Source organism: Macaca fascicularis, chromosome 12, assembly GCF_037993035.2.
Source record: "Macaca fascicularis isolate 582-1 chromosome 12, T2T-MFA8v1.1".
NCBI lineage: Eukaryota > Metazoa > Chordata > Mammalia > Primates > Cercopithecidae > Macaca > Macaca fascicularis.
Genome location: NC_088386.1, coordinates 85,674,181 through 85,681,435, shown reverse-complemented (window position 1 = coordinate 85,681,435; position 7,255 = coordinate 85,674,181). Strand labels below are relative to the sequence as shown.

Genomic DNA, 7,255 nt, shown 5'->3' with positions numbered 1-7,255 from the left:
AATATCTCTTAGAGCAAACATTACCACAAGGATGGTTCTATAGTCATAAAATTTGTCAAAGCTTCAGATTTTATTTTAAAATATGTGAATTTTGTTTTACACCATAATATGCTTTTATTTATTTTAGTGTAAAAGTTATGCCATGTTACTACATTAATTTTAAGTAAAATTAACACCCTGGGAAAGATGTACTATGCTTATCCTATGGATCCACTACTACTTTCTGACCTCAGATGTTCTTCAACTTGAGATAAACTGGATAACAAAACATGGGATCAACTTATAAAAACACATTATTTATTGTGTTTAATGTGTTTATAAAAACACATAATTTTGCAGTTTACAATACAGCATAAAAAAGTAGTAATCACATTTGAACAAATGTGTAATTATCATATAATATAAATATAAATCATATATAAACATAAACATAATATGAAATATCAGTTTAGAAGCTTTTCTGCTCAAATATACACATAAATTAAATACCAGCTTGGGGGCATTTCTCCTTTCTGAGCCTTTAGCCAAAAGGAATCAGAGACATTGGCCTAACATTCTCAGTTAAGATATCACCTCTTCCTTCTTAAAGGTCTCTTCTCTGAGGTCCCTTCAACCAACCACTCTATCATCTCACCTATCCTTCTACTTACAAAGGATGAAACAAAAAGCTCCAGATTAGGAGTAAAGAAACAAGTACACGAGTGGCTCTGCACTTAGCATGTGACCTTGAAACTTCATTTATAATTAAAAAAATAATTATAGAATACATTTGAGACTTACTATTTGCTAGATACTCTCCTGGCACTTTGTTTAAATAATATCTAACTTTTAAAACAAACCTGCAGATAAATATTTCCTGTCCTATGCATAAACCTCAGAATGGCGTAATAATTTGCCCAAGGTCACCTATCTAGTCAGCAGCAGGATCTGAATTTTTAAGAATTCTATTTATTCATCCATAATACCTGTTCTGCATCCTAGGTATTAAAACAAATCAATAAATGTGAAAGTGAATTATTCAATGCAAGAAGAACTTACTTCCATATATTTAGAGAATGGGCAAGAGTAATTTGAATTGGTTAATAAGATACAAATTAATTCATTGGTTAATTTACTCCTGGGATATTTGGGTAGGGTGCATGATTTTCATAATAATTACTAGGAATGTACCTTTGTACACACTCCATTTTAAAATGTGTTTTACTGCCAATCCATATGTGACGTTTTGCATATCAGTCATAATCTTGAACTGTAGATAGTTCTCTCAGTTAGGAGTGTAAGAAGTCTGCTATGGTTTGAATATTTGTTCCCTCCAAAATTCAGGTTGAAATTTAATCCCCAATGTGGCAGTATTGAGAAGGGGTGCCTTTAAGAGGTGACTGGGTCATGAGGACTCTGCCTTGATGAATAGATTAATTCATGCATGGATTAATGGATCAATGGCTTGTCATGAGAATAGGACTGGTGGCTTTATAAGAAGAAGGAGAAGAGAGACCTGAGTTAGCACACTCAGCCCCTAACCATGTGATGCCATTTGCTGCTTTGGGACTCCACAGAGAGTCCCCAACAGTAAGCAGGTTCGTACCCAACACAGCCCCTCAGCCTCGGACTTCTTGGCCTCCATAATGTAAGAAACAAATTATTTTGTTCCTCTTTAAACTATCCACCTTCAGGTATTCTGTTATAAACAGGAAACAGACTAAGGCAACACCTAAAAAGAATAATAGGAGGAAGAAGCAGGATTGGGCAAAGAGAGCCTCAGATTATCATGCAGATTTGACACAGTTTCAGTTATACCAATGGCACCTCCACAGCAAATGCTGCTCATAAGCAAAGTCTGGTATTGGGCAGAAATGGCCAGGACCTTGTGTCTGTACCATGCTCAGTCATTGGCTATGGCTTCCCAAGAAAAGCATGGGCTCAGCTCAACAGCTTAGATTCTGGAGGCACTTACAGCTGGAGGCTATCAGCTAACTGCACTCCTTGCAATCAAATGGTAAGTTCTTTTTATTTTTTATTTTATTTTATTTTATTTATATTTTTCTTTAGTTTTTTAAAAAATGTTTATTTTTTCAAAGAAAAATGGCAATAGCCAATTGGAAACCTACTTATTCTTCAACTCCAATTTTGTTTTCTTTAAATTTAGAAGTGACTTACTGATTTACTATTTTAAACAAACCCTCCCTTTCCCCTTTAAATGTTTACCATCTACTCGTGCTGAATCCTTCCAAGGAGATTGCTCCAGTGTTTATCTCCAGGTCCTCGCTTTGCTCCTTTTACCAAAAAATGCAAAACACAATTCCATCGTGCATCTTAAGGGCTCCAATTGTCAAAAATAGGAAAAAAAAAATCTTTGGACTAACCAATTAAATTGAATAAAAAAATCCACACGAATGCGGTTTGGTTGGGGCAGGAATCCACTCCTATGTTCCTGGTAATCTGATCCCGCTCCATGAATCCTGGTAATTCATCCTCCCTATCCTATCCACATTATGATTTGAATCCAATGATCCAGCTCCAAGAATTGGGATCCAGTGAGCCCTCTCCAATCCAAACCTTTATAACCAGCAAAACCAAAAAAGAGGAGGCAAAATGTTAGATATTGTAATCAGAAAAGGTTTCTGGGGAATGATGAGTTTTGTCTGTCATCAGTTTAACAGATGCACATCAATAACTATCAAATTTCCCAAAACAAGTTTCTGAATGGTGTTCAGATAAATTTTAGAAACTTAATCATCATAGAGACTAATTGGAAGAAGCATTTTGTAATTACAGTTCAACTGATAATGCCAACACTTGTTACTGTACAGCGTATTACAGGTTTCGTGGTTGCAAGAAGTTATGTAATTTAAGTTTACTGGCATTGCTACCCACCTAAGTCTAAAACTATATCTAATGCTCCCATTTGCAATTTAATTTGTAAATTAAAGTCTTTTAAACATATGAATCAATTATGAATATTAGTTTAAAGGGGAAGGTGAGACTTAAAAGTATTCCCAACTAGATTATCTACACCAATACATTGGAACTCTATATTTTGTCTTAAAAAAATAAAATAGCAATGCTCTATCAGTCACACAGAGGACATGCAGATTTAGCAGTATTGATATTATACTCTATCTTGTTGGATTTAAAGACACCCTGTACCCACATGTACACCAACAGCAGGTCACACATTAACAGTTGTAACTAAGCACTGGGACAAATTAGCCAGTTCTTCTCACATTAGTCCCTATTAAAACAAAAATGGGGGAAAGGGAGCAAAATAAGTTGCTACAAAATGGGCAATATAATTTTGCCACAATTGCCAAGGTTTAAAGAGCAAAGCAATTGTAGCTAAAGATAACTGAATAAAATGTTTGCAAGTGTTTTAAGGAAAATGTATATAATCATTTTTAACCCCTGCCTTTTAGTATAAGGTCAATACTGCCAATTTCATCTGTGACAACAGCACTTGGAGTCATACCATTGCCTCCATTATTGATCTGATCCTCCTCAATCCTCCTATTGACAATCCTAAAATGATTGAAATGTGCTCCACAATCCTTAATCCAAAGCATTCTTAATCCATCTCTTCAGATATGTCTACAGAAAGACACATGAAAAGCAAGATAAACATAAGAACTTCCCCAGGTAAGGTAACCACAAACACCCCCAACATCCCAGTTCACACAAACCAGGGCAGAATAGACATTTACACAATATCACAGTCTGAAGAGTATGGAGTTAACTAAATTTAAACAATCCTGTCTATGACATCACTTAATATACAATTTATCAAAGACATGAGGGGAATGTAGATGTTAGGAGCAAGGGGATATTACAAGAATGCAATTCAACACTTTAGCCCATTCTGAACAAAACAGTTTGAATTAAAAAATGGAAAGATTGTACTGAATAAAGGAAAACTGTATACAACATGGGTTCTACAAAAAGTGTTACCAATCATCTTATGTACGAGAGCGAGATCTGCTATGATGGGGAGAATAGCGTGGTGATCCTCTGCTTCTCCTTGGGGAGTAACTGCGACTCCTGCTGTTGCTTCTGCTACGGCTTCTGCTACGACTACGGCTTCGAGATCGAGATCTTCCATAACTTGGACTTCTGGGCCCATCAACTTTAACCCGGATGTAGGCAGTTTCTCCCTCATGAGATCTAAACTTAGTGTTATCCAGTTTTCGAACTGCATAGGTCATATCTTCTTTCCGTACAAACTCCATGACACCAGTGCCATCTCGGTAAACATCAGCATAACATACATCACCTGCTTCACGCATGTGATCCTTTAAATCCTGCCAACTTCCACTTGGAGGCAGTCCAGAGACAACCACTCTATTTTCAGACCGCCTGGATGGGGGGCCATAGCGACCTCGGGGAGCTCCGCCACCTCCACCCCCGCTGCCGCCTCGGCCTGTTCCACGGCCGCTTGGAGGAAACTCCACCCGCAGACGGTACCCATAGTAATCATAGCCGTCGCGACCATACACCACGTCTTCCGCGTCTCGCAGGTCCTCGAACTCAACGAAGGCGAAGGGCGGTCCCCCGCGGCGATTCTTGAGGTCGATGTCGCGGATAGCGCCGTATTTGTAGAACACGTCCTCAATGTCCTTGGTTCGGATGTCTGGAGGTAAGTTACCCACGTAGATGCGGCAATCGTTGTTCCCTGCGGGCCCACGAATCACACCACCTCCCGACATGGCGGTGACGAAAAGCGCGGACTCGAGAACAGGCCTTCCCACCAAGCCTAGCGCACCGCAGAGCGAGCCCGCAGTGGGACCACGTCTCCCAGGTAAGTTCTTTTTAAAGAGGTGACCAGAACAGTGACCCTCCATGACTGCCACAGTGGAAAATCCCCTTAATTATTTAATAAGGTAAGCATAACTCTAACACCAAGTGTGTGCAGGTATAAAGTTTAAACAAAATACTAGGGAATACAAGAAAGCAAACCCAAGAAACCATAATAAAATTATAATATAACAAAATCCTGTAAATATAGGAATCATTATAATAAGGTGATTAAGTGCAACAAAATATATAAAATCAATAGCCTTTTGTAATAGCAATAAGCATCTAGAAGTATAAATAATAAAATGATTGCTTTCAATTGGAAACAAAAATCATAAAATGCTTAGAAATAAGCATGATATTGGCATAGCAATAGGCAAAACATTTCAGTTATTGGGTATATATCCAAAAGAATTGAAAGCAGGGACTCAAATAGGTATTTGGATATCCACAATAGCCAAAAGGTGAAAGTAACTCAAGTGTTCACTGATGGATGAATGGATAAAATGGAATATTATTCAGCCTATAAAGGAAGGAAATTCTGATATATGCTAATACAATGTTATGCCAATATAACATTATGCTAATGTAAGGTTCATGAATGAACCTTATGAATATCATGCTACGTGAAATAAGTCAGTCACAAAATTATATCATGCATATGAATTATATGCAAATTCATAAAGACAGAATTTGTAAAGATAGAAAGTCAAATTCATAAAGATAGAAAGTAGAACAGTGGCTGCCAGGGGCTGGAAGGACAGGAAATAGGGAGTTAGTGTTTAATGAGAACAGAGTTTCCGTTTGGGAAGATGATAAAGTTCTGGAGATAAATGGTGGTGATGGTTCCACAAAAATATAAATGTACTTAATGCTACTAAATTGTACACTTAAAAATAGTTAAAAACAGGTTAAAGAGAATAGATAACCTCAAACTCAATCTGAGTATTTAAGTGACAAATGTGATATCTCAATTCAGTAGGAAAAGGATGGTTTATTTGATACATAGTACTGACTCAAATGGCCAATCATCTGCAAAAAATAAACCTGGACCCTGATCTTGATATCTGAAATTGTTCATGAGAAGTTGAAATAGTTGCAAAAAATATAATTTAGGCATATTATAAATCTTGACTTCAGAAATAAAGCTATAACTTCACTCATTTAAACATATTCATAGAATCTTATTAGTATAATGATTTTATACACATTATCACTTATTTTTAAAAATAAATGAATAAGCTCTTTTCTAAATCTTTCCTTTTAATCTTTGGTCTCAAGTTTTCATTACATTTTCATTTCAGAATTTTATCTAAATGTAATATTTATTTGTCCTAGTCAAGGCACCAGACATTTAAGAGAGCGTACTAAAGATCAGTTAAGTTTGTAGCTGACTTGGATGCTATCAGTAGACATAGAGTGAGATCTACAAAACCCAAAATTACTTCAGCAAAACTACTAAGCAAAACCAAAGAATCAGGAGCTAAAATAAATGTGTGTTCAGGGAGTGGCATAAGCAAGATAGCAGAATAGGAGGTCCCAGTCCTCACTACTCACTACAGAAAGTTCAACTAGCAACTATCCACAGACAAGAACACCTTTGTGAAAACCTCAAAACTTGGGAATAAGCCTGAGACACCTTCATAGATCACAGAATCCAATGAAAAATGGCATCAGAAGGGTAGGAGAAATAGTTTCACTTTGGCTGTGTCACCCACCTCCCCAACTTGGCACAGCACCAAACAGAGAGGATTATCCTAGGCCCACAGTTTCTACAGTAGAAAAAGAGAACTGGAGGCAAATATCCAGTTGCCAAAGTATTCTGAGATGCTTCATGGGAAGCCCACTCAAGTCTTACTTCATGGGGGAAAATGAGGGTAATGGCATGACTAGATCACCTAGGGTCAGGTAGAAACAAAGCGAGGAAAAGAGCTCACAGAGACCAGCACAGAAATCTTCGTTGTAGCTCTGTGTACCTGCCAGCAATGGCACCACATCAGAGGTACCAGCCATTACCTAGCACACTGGCAAAGCTAAGCTGGTTGTTCCCAGAAATGGTGGGAAGTTCTACTTGGCTTGTATCCCTAGATTGCCAGCCTCATGCCCAGTCTTTTACCCCACCCAAAGGCCCCACCCAGAGAGAAAGACACCCTCCACAGCCCATTTTGGTAAAGGGCAGAAGATAGATCTGCCCCCATGGGAGTGTAAAGAGCACTTGACTCAGCCTCAGAGACCACCGCAAGGCCCTTCCAAGAGGAAAGAGATCTGGCATGGTGCATTTTGGCAAAGTTCAGGGGCTAGACCTTCCCTACCTGGGAGTTCAAACAGTGGTTCAGTCCAACCTCAAAGCCTACTCCAATTCCCTACCCAGGCTGGGAGGCAAACCTCAACTGTGTATTTCTACTAAGCATAGTGGCTGCTGCCATCTATCCTAAGCAGTGATTCCACCTAGCCTTAGGGACTAGCCTGC

At 38.2% G+C, this 7,255-nt stretch overlaps 1 pseudogene; it reads right to left on the bottom strand.

The window, feature by feature from the left end:
- Positions 1 to 1,999: 1,999 nt before the first annotated feature.
- On the bottom strand, positions 2,000 to 4,761 carry LOC102140385 (serine/arginine-rich splicing factor 1 pseudogene; annotated as a pseudogene).
- Between the last annotated feature and the right edge of the window lie 2,494 nt (positions 4,762 to 7,255).